General features: G+C 36.9%; 1 protein-coding gene across 16 annotated transcripts in view; it reads left to right on the top strand.

Moving 5' to 3' along the window:
- LOC129493261 (uncharacterized) overlaps positions 1-21711 on the top strand; it is a 147155-nt gene that overhangs the window by 51663 nt on the left and 73781 nt on the right. Inside the window, exon 4 of one of the 16 annotated variants that reach the window (XR_010114506.1) lies at positions 11189-11278. The exons of 14 other annotated variants lie outside the window; for them this stretch is intronic. The gene's annotated coding sequence lies outside the window, so the exon portion shown is untranslated. Of the gene's footprint in view, positions 1-11188; positions 11279-21711 lie in introns of those variants that run through there. One more of the 16 variants, XR_010114511.1, reaches the window with a different exon arrangement.

Below are 21711 nucleotides of genomic sequence, written 5' to 3'. Positions count from 1 at the left end.
CAAATATACCACATTTAATTTTAAGTCTGATAGATTTTTGTCACTATACTGCTGTATTCTGCTAGTGAATGCAAATTATTTAATAGCTTGCCATTAAATTCTTTAACAAATTCATCATCTAAGATTAAGGTGCTAAATGTTCACTCTATTGCTTGGTGGGTTTTCTCTAAACATAAAAATTTTACAAACAACAGACAAGTTCCTTCTAGCTTTGTAAATGAGTCAATGCATCAGTACAAAAATTCCTTGCTTCTGTTGAATTATTCATACTACTGTTATCGGATTAACAATTCTGCCTTCATTTTGTTAGCTCAACTCATTTTTCTGTCACATGAAGAATTTGAAAAAGGCATTTATGTAGTAAATGAGTGATGTTGAATTGGTTCATCTTTAAGGTCCTTTTAAGGGTTCTACAATAAAACATTAATATTTTCTTTTTCTTCTTTTTTTTTTTGAGACAGGGTCTCACTCTGTCACCCAGGCTGGCGTGATCATACATAGGTCACTGCAGCCTCAAATCCTGGGCTCAAATGATCCTTTCACCTTAGCTCCTGAGTAGTTAGGACAACAGACCCATCCTAACAACTGTAAGGTAGTATCTCCTTGTGGTTTTGATTTGTATTTCCCTGATGATTAGTGATGTTGAGCACCCTTTCATACACCTGTTGGACATTTTTAGTCTTTGGAGAAATGTTTATTCAGGTCCTTTGCCCATTTTAAAAGTGGGTTATTCACATTTTTTTGGCTATTGTGTGAATTTCATATATATTTTGGATATATATATATATATATATATAGTTTTGTTTTGTTTTTGTTTTTGAGATGGAGTCTCGCTCTGTCGCCCAGGCTGGAGTGCAATGGCATGAACTTGGCTCACTGCAAGCTCTGCCTCCCGGGTTCACGCCATTCTCCTGCCTCAGCCTCCCTAGCTGGGACTGCAGGCGCCCGCCACCACGCCCAGCTAATTTTTTCTATTTTTTAGTAGAGACGGGGTTTCACCGTGTTAGCCAGGATGGTCTCAATCTCCTGACCTCGTGATCTGCCTTCGTCGGCCTCCCAAAGTGCTGAGATTACAGGCATGAGCCACTGCACCCTGCCATATTTTGGATATTAACCACTTATCAGACATATGGTTCACAGATATTTTCTCCCACTCTGTAGGTTATCTTTTCATCTTGCTGATTGTTTAGTTTGATGTAGTTTGTCTTGTTTATTTTTGCTTTTGTAGCCTGAGCTTTTCCTATCCAAAAAATCATTGCCAAGGTCACTATCAAGGAGCTTTTTCCCTATTTTATTCTAGAAGTTTCATGGTTTCAGGTCTATGCTTAGGCCTTTCATCCATTTTGAGTTGATTTTTGTGTATAAGATAAGGGTCCAGCTTCATTCTTTTGCATGTGGAGTAGCCAACATCTTAACAATCCCTAGAAACTCTCTGTAAATTTCAGGGGTGAAGATGAGGGGGTAGGGTGGGAGTTAGCATGCAAATTCACAGGCAAGTATCAAGAGAAAATCCTTTTATATCCTTGTAGAGATCCCAACACTGAGACCTTTCCTGGGAAAATGCGTACTCTTAAATTGTATGCGTTTTAATTAAAAACAGTCAAATCTTTTGTATTGGTTTTTATTGCTGCTTTAACAAATTACCACAAACAGTGGCTTAAAACAGCACAAATTTATTATAATTGGTTCTACAGGCCAGAAGCCAGAATATAGGTCTCATTGAGCTAAAAGCAAGGTGTTGGCAGCACTGAGTTCCTTTCTAGGAACTTTCTAGTTCCTTTGTAGGGGAGAATCCGCTTTTTTCCCTCAGTTTCTAGAAGTTTATATTCCTTGGTTCATGTATTAATCCATTTTCATACTGATATAAAGTACTGCCTGAGACTGGGTAACTTATAAAGGAAAGAGGTTTAATTGACTCACAGTTCAGCATGGCTGGGGAAGCCTCAGGAAACTTGCAATCATTGTGGAAGGCAAAGAGGAAGCAAGGTACCTTCTTCACAAGGCAGCAGGAAGGAGAAGTGCCAAGCGAAGGAGGAAGAGCCACTTATAAAACCATCAGATTTCGTGAGAGCTCACTCACTATCATGAGAACAGCATGGGGGAAGCCACACCCACGATTCAATTAGTGCCACCTGATCTCTCCCTTCACATATGGGGATTATGGGGATTACAATTCAGGATGAGATGTGGGTGGGAATGCAAAGCCTAACCGTATCAGTTCATGACCCCTTCCTCCACCTTCAAAGCCAGTAACGGTGGGTCTAGTCCTTCTCATGCTGCTATCTCTCTGGTTCTATATAGCCAGGAAAGGTTCTCCACTTTTAAAGACTCAGGTGATTAGATTGAGCCCACCCAGATAATCCAGGATAATTTCCCTGTCTCAAGATTCTTAAATTTATTCACGTATTTTTATTTATTTATTTAAATTTTATTTATACAGAGAGTCAGGGTCTTCCTTTGTTGTCCAGGCAAGTCTTGAACTCCTGGGCTCATGCAGTCCTCCCACTTTGGCCTCCCAGAGTTCTGGGATTACAGATGTGAGCCACTGTGCCTGGCCTTATTCAGATGTTGAAAGTTCCTTTTGCCATATAAGGTAACATATTCACAGGTTCCAGGATTAGGCCATGGACAATTTTGGGGAGGTAATTATTCTGCCCACTACACCTTGGGAGGCATTCATTTGCTCACCGTTTCTTTCTTTCCTCTCCCTGTCTGTACTGATACCATGGATATTCTATCTTCACTTCCTTCTCCAGGAATTTCACTTATTCTCATACATTTGATATTTAATGAGGATGACTTTTTATTACCAACATATGACAAATTGATCACTTTTTGTTAAAATTTCAGTTAACAATGTGAATTCAGTCAAACTATACTACAAGGCTACAGTAACCAAAACAGCATAGTACTGCTACCAAAACAGAGATATAGACTAATGGAACAGAACAGAGCCCTCAGAAATAATGCCGCATATCTACAACTATCTGATCTTTGACAAACCTGGCAAAAACAAGAAATGGGGAAACGATTCTCTATTTAATAAATGGTGCTGGGAAAACTGGCTAGCCATATGTAGAAAGCTGAAACTGGATCCCTTCCTTACGCCTTGTACAAAAATTAATTCAGAATGGATTAAAGACTTAAATGTTAGATCTGAAACCATAAAAACCCTAGAAGAAAACCTAGGCAATACCATTCAGGACATAGGCATGGGCAAGGACTTCATGTCTAAAACACCAAAAGCAATGGCAACAAAAGCTAAAATTGACAAATGGGATCTAATGAAACTAAAGAGCTTCTGCACAGCAAAAGAAACTACCATCAGAGTAAACAGGCAACCTACAGAATGGGAGAAAATTTTTGCAGCCTACTCATCTGACAAAGGGGTAATATCCAGAATCTACAATGAACTCAAACAAATTTACAAGAAAAAAACAACCCCGTGAACAAGTGGGCGAAGGATATGAACAGACACTTCTCAAAAGAAGACTTTTTTTTTTTTTGAGATGGAGTTTCACTCTTGTTGCCCAGGCTGGAGTGCAATGGCACGATCTCGGCTCACTGCAACCTCCGCCTCCCAGGTACAAGCGATTCTCCTGCCTCAGCCTCCCAAGTAGCTGGGATTACAGGCATGTGCCACCACACCCGGCTAATTGTTTTGTATTTTTAGTAGAGATGGTGTTTCACCATGTTAGCCAGGATGGTCTCATTCTCCTGACCTCGTGATCCGCCCTCCTCAGCCTCCCAAAGTGCTGGGATTACAGGCGTGAGCCACTGTGCCCAGCATAAGAAGACATTTTTGCGGCCAAAAGACACATGAAAAAATGCTCATCATCACTGGCCATCAGAGAAATGCAAATCAAAACCACAATGAGATACCATCTCACACCAGTTAGATTGGCGATCATTAAAAAGTCAAGAAACAACAGGTGCTGGAGAGGATGTGGAGAAATAAGAACACTTTTACACTGTTTGGTGGGACTATAAACTAGTTCAACCATTGTGGAAGTCAGTGTGGCGATTCCTCAGGGATCTAGAACTAGAAATACCATTTGACCCAGCAATCCCATTACTGGGTATATACCCAAAGGATTGTAAATCATGCTGCTATAAAGACACATACACACGTATGTTTATTGCAGCACTATTCACAATAGCAAAGACTTGGAACCAACCCAAATGTCCAACAATGATAGACTGGATTAAGAAAATGTGGCACATATTCACCATGGAATACTATACAGCCATAAAAAATGATGAGTTCATGTCCTTTGTAGGAAATGGATGAAACTGGAAACCATCATTCTCAGCAAACTATCGCAAGGACAAAAAAACAAACACCGCATGTTCTCACTCATAGGTGGGAATTGAACAATGAGAACACATGGACACAGGAAGGGGAACATCACACACCAGGGCCTGTTGTGGGGTAGGGGGAGGGGGGAGGGATAGCATTAGGAGATATACCTAATGTTAAATGACGAGTTAATGGGTGCAGCACACCAACATGGCACATGTATACATGTGTAACTAACCTGCACATTGTGTACATGTACCCTAAAACGTAAAAGTATTTTTTAAAAAAGCAATGTGAAGTCAGTAATGTGTTACTTATTTTCATTTATATGACATGTGTATTAGTTATTAAACAGGCAAGGTTTTAGCTGATTTAGTAGGTTGTAACAACTATGTATAAACTGTGCTTATTTTCTTATTAGCTAAAAATGTTGACATAAATAAATGAAGCTTTTAAATCTAGAATGCCTTCTGACTGGGAGAAGGACTGATTTGCTGTTAGAGTCAAGCTGGTTTTCCAAGTTTCTACTCACTTGACTATCCCTATGTAAAAATTGGACTAAAACTTAAAATTTGAAAATTTAAAAAATATTACAGGGATGGGAGCAGGGGATAGGAAATGGAAGGAGATTAGAGTCTTGGGTAAAGTTATTACCCTTATGAGCTATATTTGTCATACAGCCTCTGGTTCATTGCTTTTTAATTTCAAGTCACTAAACTCTACTCACTTTAAAACATAATGTTGCCAGATAAAATTCAGCACATTCAGTTAAATTTGAATTTCAAATAAACAATAAATAACTTTTTAGTATAAGGATGTCCCGTGCATTATTGCAATATTTGGTTAAATACTTCTACCAAAATTGTTACTTATCTGAAATTCAAATTTATCTGAGTATTTTGAATATTTATTTGATAAATATGGCAATCCTATTTGTAACTAAAATTTTCATATCTCTGGCAAAGGTCAAGTTAAATTTGTCATCAATTGTTCTGCTAAATTTCTAAGCACTTGAATTAGGGGTGGGATGATGAAGCCATTCACCATTTAGGGAAACAAGCTGAGTGCCAACATTTCTTCCTCTTCTTTCCTTTAAGGAAATTTATGAGCAATAAGTTTTCTGGCTTCTTACATTTCACTTTTTCTATTTGAATCACAGGCCGTCCAATTCAGAAACACTTGCAAGAATATAGAAGGCAATGTAGACCAACCTTGGAGTATGATTTTAAATAAAGATGAAATTAGCTCAGTGTAGTACAATAACACATTTTTATCACCTTTTCAAACCTTTATTTTCAAAAACACTATGTTTAAAGTTGCCACAGATCAAATTTCATTATCACTACCAGCTCTAAAGAAACTGTATTATTTCAGTTCTTGTCACCAGTAGATATTTTTGATATACCGTATGTGGCTTAAAATGAAGAGGTAGCTGTCTTGTTGCTCACACATCCTTGAACTGTCCTAAATGTTAGTTGAATAGGGATTTTTTGGCATGGGGTTCTCTTAGTAGATGGCTGGAGCTCTTGGATCAAATTTCTTTCTTCATTTTACCTTTGCCATCAACCCTGATGCCTTTTACATCTACATTAGTACATTTTAGGCTTGTCCACTTTGATATCTTTCACTCTCTAATTTTGCACAGGTTCACTTTCCCAACATATTTTCCATATGGCGTGGCATTAACCCTGGATTTTATCATCATAAATTTCCCGGAGAGTAAATGGAGCCATTTTTCCTTTAGGACCACATTCTTATAGCTTCTGTCTTCTCTACTCCTTTACCAGGCCACTAGTATTACTTCACCCAGTGAGTCTTTCTTGACCACCTTGCACTTATTCCCTGCTTGGCTTCCATTCTAACCATTCCAACACTATAGATCACCTTCCATCATGAAAGTAATGACCTGGGCATCCGTTTCGTGACCTCACAAACTTTCTTCTTTGGCACCTGATCCTTGACAAAAAGAACTCTGTTAAAGGATAGAAGACACTGTGGGCCAGTTCCACTGCAAAGTCAAGTGTGTCATTAAAAGGATTATGAGTATATCTAGAGTCAGACCAAAGTATGAGAGGCATACAAAATCCAATCAGGACTAAAAGAATGCAAAAATTTTGCAAGTCCTATCAGACAGTAAGGAAATTAATGGAATCAAGTCAGAGCATGAAGGAAGTTAATTGCAGTCATGGTAAGGATGCAGAATTCTAGCTATCCCAGTTAGGTGATTAAAATTGGTTTGTGAGCTGCATAGACTTGCTGACACAGTTTGTATAAAATAGCTGCAATCTATTTTGTGATTCTGGAAGAATCATGAAAGTATAGATTTCAAGCTCCACTCTCTGGTCTTAAATTTCTGAACAATAAATAACTATCAAGATCTTAGAACTTTGATTTAATAACTTCATTCTATTAATATTTGAGATGGTAAATCTTTTTCACTAAGTAAATCTCTTGAAACTCAGGAAGGTTTAGAATTAAAATGGATGCAATGAAATAAATGAAACCCACGATACTTAGGCTTTTATATAAGAACATTTTACACAATCATTAGGGAAATATGTGTATGTGTTATTTAATCTAAGAGATTACACATGTCATTTTCATTTGAAATATGTATTTGGTTTAGATATGTGACTTAAGTGGAAAAGTATAAGAGAATTTGAATAATTTATTAAAATCAGTTTCAGAATATTTATGAACAATCGTGATTCATATTTTCATAGATATAATTTATTAGCTCTATAGCAGTGATGAAGGAGCTGTGGAAGGCCTTACTTTTTAGGGTATAGGTGTACCTGTGCAGACACTTGAAATGCTTGCAAAAAATCAGATCTATTAAATTGATAATTTAAAATGTGGCAAAGTGTAACTAAGCATTTAAACAATTACTTACGTGATTGTAATCTGTTCATCATGAGTTACTTGAACTCATGTTCAGTTAAAAACAACAATAAAAGAACATCTGAAAGTGATTATTCTTATTTTATACAAAAATATTAGATTTTTTAAGTGAGAGACTTGGATGTTGACCTCAAAGGTTTAAGAAAATCTTACCTTTAAAAATATCTGAATATTAATTTGAAACTTAAATAACTGTAAATAGCCCTTTCTGAGCACAAACTGAAACACTCAACCTAACCCTTAACAATCGCACTTCCCTACTTTTTTTCCACTGTCAGAATATGCTAAACACTTTTTTGTTTTACCCCAAATACTCCTTTTTTGTCCAAACCCAGTTGAGGTTCTGCCTCAGATATTAGAATATATTTCCTAAAATGTAGCTCTCAATGATTGCTTCTTGTTTTGACATTTCAGTACCCTTTTTCTCTTCTTTTATTCACTTTAGACTTAATAATTTTTCAGTCAGAACAACTCATCTGTTAATCCAGCTAAAGGAATATATTTGCATCCTTATATCTTGTTTGGTACTGGGTAGACCAGTTGTTTATATCAAATCCTTTACTGAATGATTTAGGTATTTCAGTAATTCATCAAATGTTTGCTTTTTACACTTTCTGGAGGTATAATTTGCATGCCATAGTTTTTTCCCATTGAAAGTGCACAATTCAATAATTTTTAGTAAATTTTGTAATTATTCTACTTGGGTGCAGCAATTCAACAGTACTCTCAGTGACCATTGCTCTTTGTATCTTTCCCTTCTGCCACCCTCAGTGGTTTGATTTTCTTTCTAAGGTTTGTCTAAGGCAAGTTTGCAGTACACCTGTGATAGCTCCAGGAACTGCATCTTCAAAGTTATGCATTCACAACTAGAAGAAGATATAGTCCTTCTCACTGTTTCTCTTTTTATTAAGGATCAAAATTCCTTCCAGAAACCCTCACAGAAATTTCCCTTATATTTGTTTGATTGATACTAGGTCACATGCTTATTCCTGATTTGGTAACCCAATGGGTTATCATGCTCACTTAGACCAATTATACTGTATACCCAGCCTTCATCACCTAGCGCCGGGTGAGAAATAGAAGGTATATTATTTTGAATCTCACTGTTATCATGATTCCTTTGACAATCTTTAGAATTCATGTTGGGACTGTCAGTTTATCTTTCTAATCCTCAGTTTCCTGCTTGGTAAAACAAGGGGACTGGAATTAGACTAGGGTTAGTAAAATCTCTGAAGATTCCTTCCAGTGCAAAAGACTTGTTGGTCCCTTAGAGTTTTTCAGTTTCTCTTATCCATTCCAATGGGGCTTGTAGAGAGCCTAGCTCCATTCTGATTTGATTCCAGGAACTACAATCAAGGTATAGAGGTGAGGAAGAAATTTTTCTTTTCATTTATCTTTAACCAAATCTACTTTTTTCTCCATCTGACTTTGCTTGGAGCCATAGGCTTGTATTATCTTGGATTATAATATACTTCTATTTAGATAGCATTGAAAAAATTGAAATCAGGGTGTTCAGTGTTTAAACCCCCTGGTTTAAAATATGTCTTTGTAGTTTGGCTTATCTGCTATTTTATTTTAATTAATTTCTTTTTCTTTTTCTTGCAACCACAGCAATTGTCTGCTATTTTAAAAGCACTGTAATGCTTAAATATTCCAGCTGCTACATCGGACAGGTGTCTGATGATCCTCAGAACAGTCGTCGAAAAATAGAACTTGAGCCTGGAATACATTCTCTGGCATAGCCATAGTCAATCACCAGTATAATTAATGTAAATGGACACTGGATAGCTTTTTTATGAATTCTAATGCAGCACAAAGAGACTTTCATTGTTTCCAAAAAGAAAATGTTTGAGATTAAAATCTAGAGTTTTATGACTTAGAGGAAATTTTATAGCTTACTCCAAAAAGGGTAAGGCACAAAATATTCTGTGCCAAAGGATGCATATTTGGTATTTTTTCTATGAATCCCTTAGTGTAAGTGGCATGATGAGATTTTCTTAGTTTCAACACAGATGATGTGTTGAGGTAGTGTTGAGGCTGAGAGGTGGGTGGGATGGGTCTTGGAGAAGGAAAAGCTTTGTTTTGCAAGGTTTGTGGAGAGCTGATGCAGTAGTGAGGCTAAGACGAGGGGTCTTTACCTGCTACTTACATTGAGTCCACTAACATCCGCAGCACTTTGCTTGCATTATCCACACAATTATCACGGGAAACCTATCAAGTAAGTATTCCTCTCTTCATTTTACAAATAGGGAAAGAGATAAGATTTAGAAAATTTCCCAAGCTCGCACAATTATTAAATAACAGAACTAGGACTCAAACCCAGGTTTGATTAATTTTAGAGACATGCTTTTAACCACTTGGACACTGGCAACCATGGAATTGTTGGTATGAAAAAAATGTATTCTTGAGTTATATCATCCGTGGTCTTAATATCAGAGAAGTGCAGTTGAGTCGCTAATAAAGAATATGGTAAAATTATAAAATGGATACTATACAAAGGTATAAAAATATTATAAATACTTATGTTTGGGGCAAAAGGATCAAAGTAGCCATGCTCAGTGGAGGGGTAAGGAACTCTTAGCAGAGATTGATTAATTGGGAGATAATTGATTAATCGGGAGTTAATTGATTAATTGGGACTTATTAATTTGGGAGTAGGTAGGAAGTTAGGAAGTTCTATAAAATAAGGGAGAGATAACTTAGTACCTGGAGAAAAAGAAATGGAAATAGGTAGAAGCTAAGAGTTCAATTAAAAAAAAGGAATAAAAGATATTGGAAGGGAACGATGAATGTAGCATGGAAGATCCAAGATGACAGGAGTTCAGGGGCTAATTACAGCTATGGGAAAAAAGTAATGTATAAGCTGGAAGCCAGAGATAAGAGCCAGGTAAATGAAGAAGTTGGGCCCCAATAAGAAAGAATTATAAGGACTAGAAGGAGCAGGAGCCATGTGGAAAAATATCATGTAGTACTTTTAAGCTTGACTTGTCATCTGTAGCAAAACCAGCATGCTTGTACCGAATTGACCTGACTGAATTATGTTGAAATGTACTATGGTTTTATATCCATATGCACTTGGTCTGTGGAGTTGTGGGAAAAGCATCAGTGAGTAGGAAACCCAAGGATTTGGGTCAAGTATTAAATATGCTATTTACTGTATAGCTGTGTGACCTTATATAAGTCACTTGTGGTCTCTGAGCCTTCATGTATTCATCCATAAGATGAGTTGTTGTTTATATTAAGTGGAATGTGGTATGTTAAAGAGCTGAATGCATAGGGATACAGAATTACTTTCTGTAATACTATTTTTTAAATATTTTAAATGAAAAATTAATGAACTTAAAAGATTCAAAAGGGATAAAAAGGTATATAATGAAAAGCAATTCTCCTTCCCACCAGTAACTCTGTCCTACTCCTTAGGACATTCACCATAAACAGATATCCTGAATTCTTCTAGAAATGTTGTATATAAAATCTCCTTATTTTTCTTTTTTACTATTTTAAAGGGGATAAACTAACTTTGCTTTTTTTCATATAATAATATATTCTGAAGATCATTTTCTAAAAGCGCATGTAAACATACCTCATTATTATAAAGGTTTGAAAATATCAATTTATTTGACCCGTCCCCTCTTGATAGATAGATTGTATCCATCCCTTTGGTTATTACCAACAGACACTAATCACTTACCATGTACGTATAGCCTGTTTTTTAGCATTGTTAGACAAAGTAGGCATATTCCTTCCCATCCAAGAATTCGTACCCTAGTAATTGTAGTTGGCTGATAGCTCATTGCCCATACACAAGGACCTAACACAACCTCTTGAATAAACATCCCCCTCATTCAGAAATGCCTTTTCCTATTTCCATATTGCAACTTTGCTTACAAATTTCCAATCTGTCTTTCTGTTTACAGAAGATATACAAAATTCCTTTTGTATGATCTCTTTATATCTCTTGATTTTCTTTTGTGTTTGCTACCAAAGGGCCTGCACATAGTGAGAAGATTGTGCATGATCTGTGAGCTCTACAACACCTGGAATTAGGGATCACCAATATGAGAAAAAAAATTGGAGGTACAAATAACATTATCATATGCAATTGGCATATAAATTACAGATGTATCTATGACTAAAAACCCTGTGGATATAAACCAAATGCAGATAAATATAATAAAATACATAAAAATGTGATCAAATAATGATAGTGCTATTCAAATACTTCAAATTTGCACAGTGATTTATTTCTTAAAACATGTTAACACACGTGAGCCAATACACTCAGGTCACTGGATAAATAAACAGATTCTTGCAAGTGCTTTGAAAATGAAACTTTTTTATCATTTTAATTTTGAAGAAATAAACTTTAGAATTTTAGAGTCATAGAATTTTAGTGGTAGGAGGAAACTGACAGTTTAATCTAGCGGTTCTTAAAAAGTTTTATGGGTCTTAGATCCCTTTGAGAATCTAATAAAAGCTATGTTCTCTTTCCCAGAAAAATAAAATGTATGATATACTTCTGAAGAGTCCATAGATGCCCTGAAGCAAATTCACTGCCCTGTAGAGCAGTATTTTGCTTTGTTTTCAAACAGCTTTATTAGGATGTAATTTAATGCCATAAAATTCATCCGTTTTAAATGCGCAATTTAATGAATTTTAGTATATTTACAGAGGTGTCCAACCACCACCACAATCTAATTTTATAACATTTCCATCACCCTAAAAAAAAATTTTAAGTCAGTTTACAGTCACTCCCCATTCCTACTTCTAGCCCTACACAACCACTAATCTATTTTCTGTCTCTCTATATTTGTAGCTCAGAGTTTTAAAAACATTTCAGTTCTATTAACAATAAGAAATATGTTTAACACCCAACTCACAGATAGAACAAAAGTTTATAGACAAATACTCTTGTTCTGTGCAATGTATTCTTATGTATTCCAATCCATTACAAAAATTGGTTTTATGACCAACCAAATGGTTACAAACCGAATTTAACCAACTCTGTCCTAGAGAGTCTACCCTAGCTGAAAACCCAGCCCAACCTAACCCTGAAGCAGATGGCTCCTTTGTTTAACAGCTGAAGAAACAGGCCCAGCAATGTGACTTGCTCAAGACAAAAGCCAGGTCATAGCAGAGTGATAATGCTATTTAAATTCTTCAAATTTGCACAGTGGATTAGAATTCAGTTGTCTTTTGTCCTAGAGCACTTCATTATTTGTTGTACTCTTGATTTCCATGACCTAAGAACAAGCACAGAAGGGGTTTATAAGAAGCCACAACAAATTGATATGTGATCAGGAGAAAAAATATTTAGTGTGTTACAGTTTGAGGCAGGAGAGGAGAAACTTGATTCTTCCTGCAGAAGTGGGGTACATGGATGGTGAATAAGTATGGGGCTGCTCTGGACCACAGGAGGAAGGCACACCTGCTGCAAGGTGACCAAAAGCACGCCCTGGAGGCCACAGCTTGAGGCTAATTACCCTCCATCGTGTTCAGGTTATTAGAGTTGTAGCCAAACAGCCTTTTCCACTGAGATATCTCTTGTGGCTCCGTTGCTTAGGAGGTTCTGGCATGTTTATAATCTTCTGCAGTGACTCTGCAGTACCAGCAGCAGTTCTTCTTTTGCTTTCTATGGTGCCTGCAGGCTGTCAGCCCATCTGCATTCAGAGCATATGCCTACAGTGCATCTTCATTCTTGTTTGCCTTTGCTTTGGGTTGAAATGTTATCTCTCCATATACTGCTGAATATTCACTGTGATGTTTGTGAAACTTACTGCCTTCCATTCATATTTTGGATAGCAAGTAGCAAATTGGAGGGTAATGGTAGGTGCAGGGTTAAGAATTCAGTTGTTTAGCAGGTAATCACACAAATGATTGAGAATAACACTGAAGATGGCAATAAAGGAAAGGCATAGGGCGCCCTAAGAACATATAACAGGGGTATATGTTATATGTTATATAACAGGCCAGGCCCGATGAGTGATGAAATCTAAGCTTTGATCATTATAGTTTACAAGATGGAAGACAGGCATGTTTTACATTTCTGAAGGGCCCAAAGACCCTCATTTTTTAGTTTTAAAAGTGTCTACATTTTCCAAAAATAGGTGAATGAAGTACAATGAGAGCAGCTATCAGCTTCTTTGGGCAGAGAAATGTATGATTAACCTTTTTTTTTGAGAAAGGCATTTGTGGAGAGAAGTCACAAAGGGTGAGGATTCCATTTCAGATTTCAATCCTAGATTGAAGAGGAATGGGGCTAAGGGGGAGACAGAGAAAGTACTGTTTATCTTCTTGCCAGAGGGAAGAACCAGACATGTGGGAACTAAATGCAATCTAGCTTGAGCAGAGTGTGAAGAGACTTGGAGAATGAAAAAAAGAAAAAAAAAGAAAGAGAATGCAAAGTTCTTGTAGAAAATTAAGAAAACAAGAAAACCAGGAAATACAGGATTCCAGCATGGTGAAAGAGAACTGACAGTTGAGTCAGGAGAATAGAAAGTGAATCCCTGTATGTGGCTATATGCAGATTTGGTGTGACCTATTTCTTGTCTTTCCCCAGCACGACAGTTGGCTTGGAAAGCCTAAAAAGACTTGTTGAGCCCATTTGTTGGGAAAGGAGGGGATTCTGGAGGATATTTGGGCAATAAGGTCCTAGGGTGGAAAAATCCCAGACATACTTGAAGCATTGTCATTCACCTTTTCCAATTAACTTCTGTGACTTTAAATGAGCAATAAGTATTTAAAAGTATTTAAAACGTTACCAAGATGGGACTAACAATGGGAAGTCTCTGAATCATGGTTGTCATTAATAGGAAGACGAATTTTAGGCTACCGGTGGCACGCATCTTATTAGAATGGAGAAGAATATATTTGCCTGGTCTAGAGTTCTATGAACTGGACATGGGAGGTATGAAGAGAAGATGAAGAGAAACATCCAGACTAACTATCTATGGAAGAGCTGGTTGACAGGAAAACATTATGGGAGCTTCTCAGGTTTTGACAAGTGAAAATAGGCAGGGAAGCCAAAAATAACACTGAAGCCTTAAACATCCATCCCTTATGTGATATGGACGTAGCAAACAAGATGAACAAAATAAGCCTAAGACCATAATCAGCAAGCGTGAATTCAGATGCATCACTTGGTCTACTGTGTCAGAGCCCTCAAGTGGAAAAGTACAGTGGCAGAGCAGGGAGAGGGAAGAGGTGATGTGTGTCAGGATGCTGCATACCTGGAAGAGAATCCTTCTACCTGCTGGTGCAAGCACACTGCAGGACAGGAGAAAGGTTGAAAAGAAAAAAGAAAAACGATCCATTGTTTTTCAAGTAGAGTTGAGGCTCTCTGATGAGATAGATAAAATGAGCAATGCATTCCTGAAGCAGATTCTAAAATTGTCACAGTAAAAAAATATACAGTGGTGATAGAGAGTTTCAGCCAGCTGATCATCTGCATGGATGTCTCAATTGGCTGAAGTTAACCAAGTTCTTATCTGGTTTTATTCACAATTATATGCACCAAAAAAGTCAGTTACATAAGCCAGTGGTATTATCTGTCATTATCTGTCATCCAATGTAAATAATTTCATGATGTTAGTCCATTGGAATAGTATGTTGGTCTCCTTTCCACCTGGAGAACCATAAGACTAACAAGAAGTTGCAACTCTCCCAAAATCCAAATAAAACATATGTCTGATAGTCAGTTGACTGAAACAATAAAATAATCTAAAATGTTATTTTCCTAATTTAGTAAATTCTTTTCTATTTGTCATTCAGATAGCTGTGGAGTCTTCACTCCCCTTTTTGCCTTGTGATGGAGGAGGTTTATAATTTTTCCATTCATATTACATGAAATCTAGAGAAGAGAGTAAGGGGCAATGAAGGAAGGAAAAATGGTGTACAAGACACGATTCTTCAGAATAGTATTTCAGTGAGTAATGAGAACGTAAAGAAGCAAGTTTGGCTGTAGTTGGCTGTAGTGCTTAAGAAGGGAAGTAATGGGAAGTAATTTTGGATAGATAATTGGCAGTCAGATTGTGGAAGCCTTAAGCACCAAGCTAAATTGTTTGAATTTTATATTTGGGGTATAGGAAGTCTTAAAATATTTGAGCAGGAAGTGTCAAAATGAGAATGATTTTTAGGAGTGCTAATTTGGGTGCCATAGCTAGGAAAAATTTGTGGGCCAAAGCGATTAGGAGATGCTAAAAACAGGGGAAACCAGACAGGAGAATATTACACTAGAGCAAGCACAAGTTGAGAAAAGGCTGAACTAGATTGATGATAGTGCCAATGGGAAAGAGAGATTATGCAAAAAAAGAATTGTTAGGGCTTGGTAAAGGACAGAGAGAAGTGAGATTATACTGAAGTTTTGAGCCCAGGTGACCAGGATAGTGAAGGGGAAGACTGAAAAAATTATTGATGTATGACTAATTGGTGATGGCAGAAAACCCAAGTGTAGAAGTTTAAGAAGCAATTTAAGATGTGGGAGGGCAGATAAGGTCAGAATTCGGAGATATACATACAGATTTTGAATTTATTTTCATAGGGAGTTAACAGTTGAAGCTACAATAATATGAACTTTACCTATAATATCCATGCCATTAGAACTATTTTTGCCAAATTATTTTTTTTCAGTGAATATGGTCTATGGTAGTTTTTCATGTTTGTTATAGGCAGAGTTCAGTTTTAGATAAGAGTCTGGCCTGTTTAAGCTGAAAGATATTTGGCTATTAAGAGGTTTGTGAAATCATTGTGACAGAGGGAGCTGAAGAAACAGGATCTAGGTTGAGCTTCCAGGAATGACTCTCAAAGCTTATTAGAGAACTGAGCATCCGGGTGAGCTGCTGCCACCTCCTCCACCAGGGCCAGGAAGACCCTGGATCAGGAAGCCTGGGTTACTGTGGCTGACCATGAGACAATGCTGCCTCCAACACAGACCTTTCTAGGAATATGTACATTGAACTCTACCTTTCTCTTCATGCAAGTCCTTCTGAATTGAAACCTAAAACCTGAATGTAAAAGGACCAAGAGATGTTGTTTTTTAGCTTTCCAGCTTCTGCATGCTAGAAGAGAGTTGGCATAAATGTTGAGTAAACCAGTCCATAATATTCAACACTGTGCCTCAGCCTCATTTCACAGTAAATATCTAGAATCAAATTGAAATTTGAGAGTTTATATGATTCTCTTAATCAGACCAATGAGACTGCAATGCTGATCTTTCTGTGGACACAATATCATGTTGTTCACTGTGTTTTCAGCGTATTCTTTATAGGGCTACCAGTTCAGGGATGACAATAAAGACCAAGAGGTGCATCCAGTCTCAAAAGGAAAGTGTGCCATCATTGATTTATAATGCCTGCCTAGGGGGAGGAGAGGGAGGGGAGGGGGCACCGGCTTCTTCTATTTGCCACTTCCATACTAGATCACTGCTTCATTAGTGATATACTTATTGCTTTGTCTGTCACTGTAGAATACTTTCCTTACATGTTAGAAGAAACAGACACTCTAACATTTTGGCGAATAGTTGTTTTTTTTTTTAACCAGTAGTTTTTTTCTAGTAGAAAACTAGTAGAACAAATACTAAGTCCTAAGCACCCTGAGTGTATTATGTGATCTTAACTATTTTATTTTTTAGCTCTAGATTTATCCAATGGTGTCCTCCCCACCCTCTCCCTCAGTTCCTCTATGACTCATCTTCTGATTTTATCTTATCTTTTTCCTAAGCTGCTTCCTTGGAAGGCTCAGTCCGCACAGTAGAATGCTTTTTGGAAATGCCATCAGGGCCAGGCAGTGTGGGGCAAAGCTAGAAATGTGCGCAACTTTCAACTTCCAAGAAAGGGAGCATCAGTGGCCTGAGGGGGTGAACTTTTCTGCTGCTACCAGGAGACCTGGGAGATTTAATCTTAACTTTTTTAAATGTCTCTCTCTTCCCCTCTTTACTCATCTGTCAAGGTTACCTTCTTTCTGACCCTTCATTGATGACCTTCTCCCAGCCCCACTCCAGACAAAATTAGCCACCCTTTCTCTGTACTGTCTTATAGAGTACACCTTCTGCTGTAGCAAATAACATATTACATTTTGGTTATTCATGTACATGTCATTTTCAAATCGAGCTATTCAAAGGCAGAAACTGTCATCTTAAAACCATAATGTATTGAGTATTTTACATATATTATCTCATTCAGTTTTTACAATAAACCTAAGAGGAAACAAGCTCAGGGGGGTTAAATATCATGCTCCACTGAAATGTAATTACTCAGCAAAAATAGGGCTTGAAACTAGGTCAGGATTTATATCTATACCTAGCACAGTGCTTGGCATCAGGTGTGTAGGGGGTCAATAAATGCCCAACAAGTAAGTAATTAAATGTACACACTGTATGTTACAAGAAAGTCTTTTGGCCATCAGATGAAAACAAGTCCTTTCAGTTACTCCCACAGCTGTGAGTATGCTGCGGACTTTAATTCAAACCAGACCTTAATACCTAGGAGAAGAAGGATATATCACAAAGCTGAATTACCGGGAACAATGCTGTAACTACTTCAGTTAAGGTCATCTACCGAGCTTGGCCTTCCCAATAATGTTGTTGACATCAGAAAAATCATTTAAAGATTCAATTTAAAATGTTAATACTGCAGTGTCAGAAACATACAAACATGAAACAAGAAAAAAAGCCTTCCTTCCATTGTGTGAAATGAGCTTTGTCATGCCCTGTGTTCAGATGGAAGATTTTCTTTTGCTAAAATATTAAGACCTACTTAACGAACTTGACAGAGCAATGCACTTTTCCAAGTTTGCATAGTTTGCCTGGTTATCTGTTTTTGGTACCACTATCTCCTGTGTTCCTGAAGGAGTTTCTTGCCATGATTTGAATGAATAAAGATCTTTTCGAACTAAGATGGTTTTAGATCTAATGTTTTCTGTCTGCTGGCATTATTCATAAATGGCAGCCAGGTGCCTGAGCTATTTTTTGGCTTTCCTTTTCTGCTCCAAAGTGGGTTTTTCCATCAATAGGTCTTCTTCCACATTTACCATCCATTGGGGTGGAGGTTGGGAGTGTCCATGTGCTTCCAGGGTGCTGTGCTGGGAATGCTGGACACTATTCCCCTGTGTTCATGAGCTCACCCTGTTTCCGTGTGTCACTGCACACGTGTTGGATCCTGGTGGAAAAATAGTTTGGTTCAAATGGAAATAGCAGGAAGTAGGACAGCTGCATTTCAAAGCTTTTCATTTCCTTTTCCTCAGCATCCAGCATATGGCTCACAATAGGGTTACTGAGTGTATAGTTCTGCACAGTTTCTCCCTGCCTTTACTTTTCCGTTTTGCTCCTTTGCTATCACCACTCCTAACCTTAAAGCCAAATAGTGTTCCCAATGTCTGTCTCTTGGGAATATTAGTTTTATCTTAATAAAAATTTTCTTAAAAATCTAAACTCTTAGGAGTTCTACTCATATACCCTCAGATTCTTTTTTAATGTGATTATCCACTGTAAGACTTTTTTAAATGAAATCTTTTTTTTGGGAGTGGGAAAAGCTTTGGGAAGAGGCAGTGTGATTTTTGACAGTCTTGTGGTAGTAGGAGTGGAGAGATTTGGTTTCTGGTCCTAGTTCTGCCTCTATCTAAATGACTATTTCAGACAAGTCATTTAAACATTCAGGGTCTGTAGAACAAGAGAGTTGAAGGCTAAAGAGATGATCTTTAAAATCCTTTCCAGATTTAAAAAAAAAAAAAGATTCTGAGATTTTATCCATCTAGTTTTAGATTTTTTTTTTTTTTTGATTTCCCAGAATTTGAGTGGAGTAGAATTTAGAGGAGGTACAAAGTATGAACAGAGCTATTTTTATATGAGAAGGATTTTCTACCATAACACATTCTCTATTGATTTGTGGTTCTATACTTTCTCTGTGAATTAAATTCTTCAAAATTATCCATAGTTCCCAGTATATTTAGAGCCACTGGAGTATAATTAGATCGATCTAAATGACTTTCAGATTGACCACTAAATTATTTCTGGAGCTATCCTAGTTTATTGAAAACAGGGTCTTAGTGTCTTCCTGAGAAGACATAGAATAATTTATTTTAAGAAACTTACTGTAATTTCTTAAGTTTGTGCTCGGAGTTTGTGCTCAAGATTCTAGCTTCTCCTCCCCTCCTCCCCACCTTTATTTTTGTAGTGTATTTACTACTTACCTTCAACAAATCGATTCATCTCTCTGGGCCACAGGCTACCCAGTTAAAGAACAGTGGTATATTTCAAAATTATCTGGAATGTAAGGGCTACCGAGTTAAACTCTGTAACATGTTTTAGGTAGTCTGATAAAAACTGATAAAGACAATGTCTTATTTTAGTCTCATTTTCCTCTTCATGCTATTAAAGACATTCAGTATGAGAAATGCTACTTCTGTTTTCCAAGTAGAATTTTTGAAAATGTTGACTATAGTAGCAAATTTTTTAAAAGAAAAGTCCATCAGGCATTTATTGAGCATAAGCATTAACATTATTTATTAAACTTCAAATCATTAGCATTGCATTTTTTTTCTGGGCACTATCAAATTTCCTTTTATATCTTGGCGATTAAATGTATCCTATATCTACTAACAAGACTGCAACTTCATTTTGTGCCAGACAGAAACTCTAATTCTCCCTAGAGACTTTAGAGTGTTTCATTTTATGTACAGTGGATCAGAAGGGCCCCTTTCTTCATTTTATAAACACTACTTTTATCCAAGTATCTTTATTCCCTGGCCTAACTGAGCCATAGGTGTCTTTTAAAGTTGAATAGTACCCATTATTGATAAATATAATATTTATGGAGCTATTATTAATAATAATCTAGGAATCTGTTCTTTACATTTGGCAGCTGAATTTTCAAATCCACATGTCTTTGCAGATTAAATACGTATATCTTGCCTGAATAGTTTAAAACATCAAAGACTTATTTTGCTTTGAAATGGTCAACGTGTTAACTAACTACATTATTGGCATCTAGATCCTTTATTGTTTTATTTTTTCATGGTTTTCAAATTTTACACCAATTCTATGTAACAAACCTGCACATCCTGCACATATACCCCGAAACTTAAAAATAAAAATAAAATTCTGCTAGGTCAGTGAGATGAGCATTTTATCTGCCAATGTATGGTAGCACAAGGGTGAATCCTGGTTTAGGGGGACCTGAACCTTACATAATTGGGGGTGGGAGAGGACTGTCTAAGAAAAAGAACACAAAGTAGGTATGATAGTGATATATACATAGAAAAAGAAATCATACACACAAGTTTGAAAGAGCTGACAAATACCACAAATTAAATTAACTTCCTAAAATTAAACTGTCCTTTTCCCAGTATTTTGGGATGTAAGCTCTTTGATTACCTCTTCACATGTCAACAATTTTTAAATTTTATATCATTTTCTATAAAGAGAATGGAATAAACTTTTTTCTAGCATGATTGATACAAATTTGTTCTTAGTTGTTTACAAAAGGTTTATTTTATTTCTACAACCGATGATTGATTGTATAAAATTATGGATTTTTGTCTGTGGATTCTGAACCTAAAACTCTATTCACTTTAAGGAAAACCTAACTCTGACCAAGTGCCTGGTCTTTTTGACTTTGGAAATAATGTTCTTTATATCCCTGGTCCAGGTGTGAACATTCCCTTGGGGCACCAGTGCTTGGTGCTGATGTGGCAGTATCTGATGTCATTCAGTAGAAATAAGGCCTCTCTCCTTCCCCTCCCCATGTTTCCTTTTGTTTGTGGTATACCCAGAGCCTAGCAGTACACTTGGTACACAGCATGTGGAGAAGTAAAAAGATAGAGTCTTTCCAGGGTTCAAATCCTACTTTTGCCCTTTGACTTTTGGAAAATTAGTTTATGTTTATGAGGCTCAATTTTAAACCAAAGCTACTACAAACCTTTAAAAGTTTCTGTGGGAGTCAGAGAACTTATATATGGACCTTGTTCCCAGACACTCCATGATAGAAAGAAGAATACATGTAAATTACATGTAAATTAGTTAATTTTTGTAAGCCTTGGTTTATTCATTTATAAAATGAAATTATTAACACTTATCTTGAAAGGTTGTTTTGAGGATCCTAGATAATGCACATAAATTAATTAGCACAGTCCTTGGAATATAGACAGCATTAATCAATATATCAGCACTACTTGTGGGAAAGGCTCTTAGGGCTCGCCAGATATTCTGGTGCTCTTCTATACTTTCCAGCCTACCCAGCAGTTAGGTTAGTGTCATGTGAGTAGCTCTAGCCAATGAAATATGAAGAGAAATTAGCATTTCTGGGCCAGGTCAGTTAAATGCCAGTGTATTTTCTGCATCTCTTTCCACCTCTGTAGCAGGAACCTTGGCTGTGGTGTAGCTACAATATGCAAGGAAATTGCATCCCTGAGTCATTATCAAATGGGAACTTCTCAGGACAGCAGTTTGCCTAGCATTATCCAGTCATTATTGTTGTTGTTGTTACTATTGAATTGAACAGAACTACTCAAACTTTGGC

The sequence above is a fragment of the Symphalangus syndactylus genome, chromosome 11 (genome assembly GCF_028878055.3).
Source record: "Symphalangus syndactylus isolate Jambi chromosome 11, NHGRI_mSymSyn1-v2.1_pri, whole genome shotgun sequence".
Classification (NCBI taxonomy): domain Eukaryota; kingdom Metazoa; phylum Chordata; class Mammalia; order Primates; family Hylobatidae; genus Symphalangus; species Symphalangus syndactylus.
This window is presented reverse-complemented; position numbering and strand designations above follow the sequence as displayed.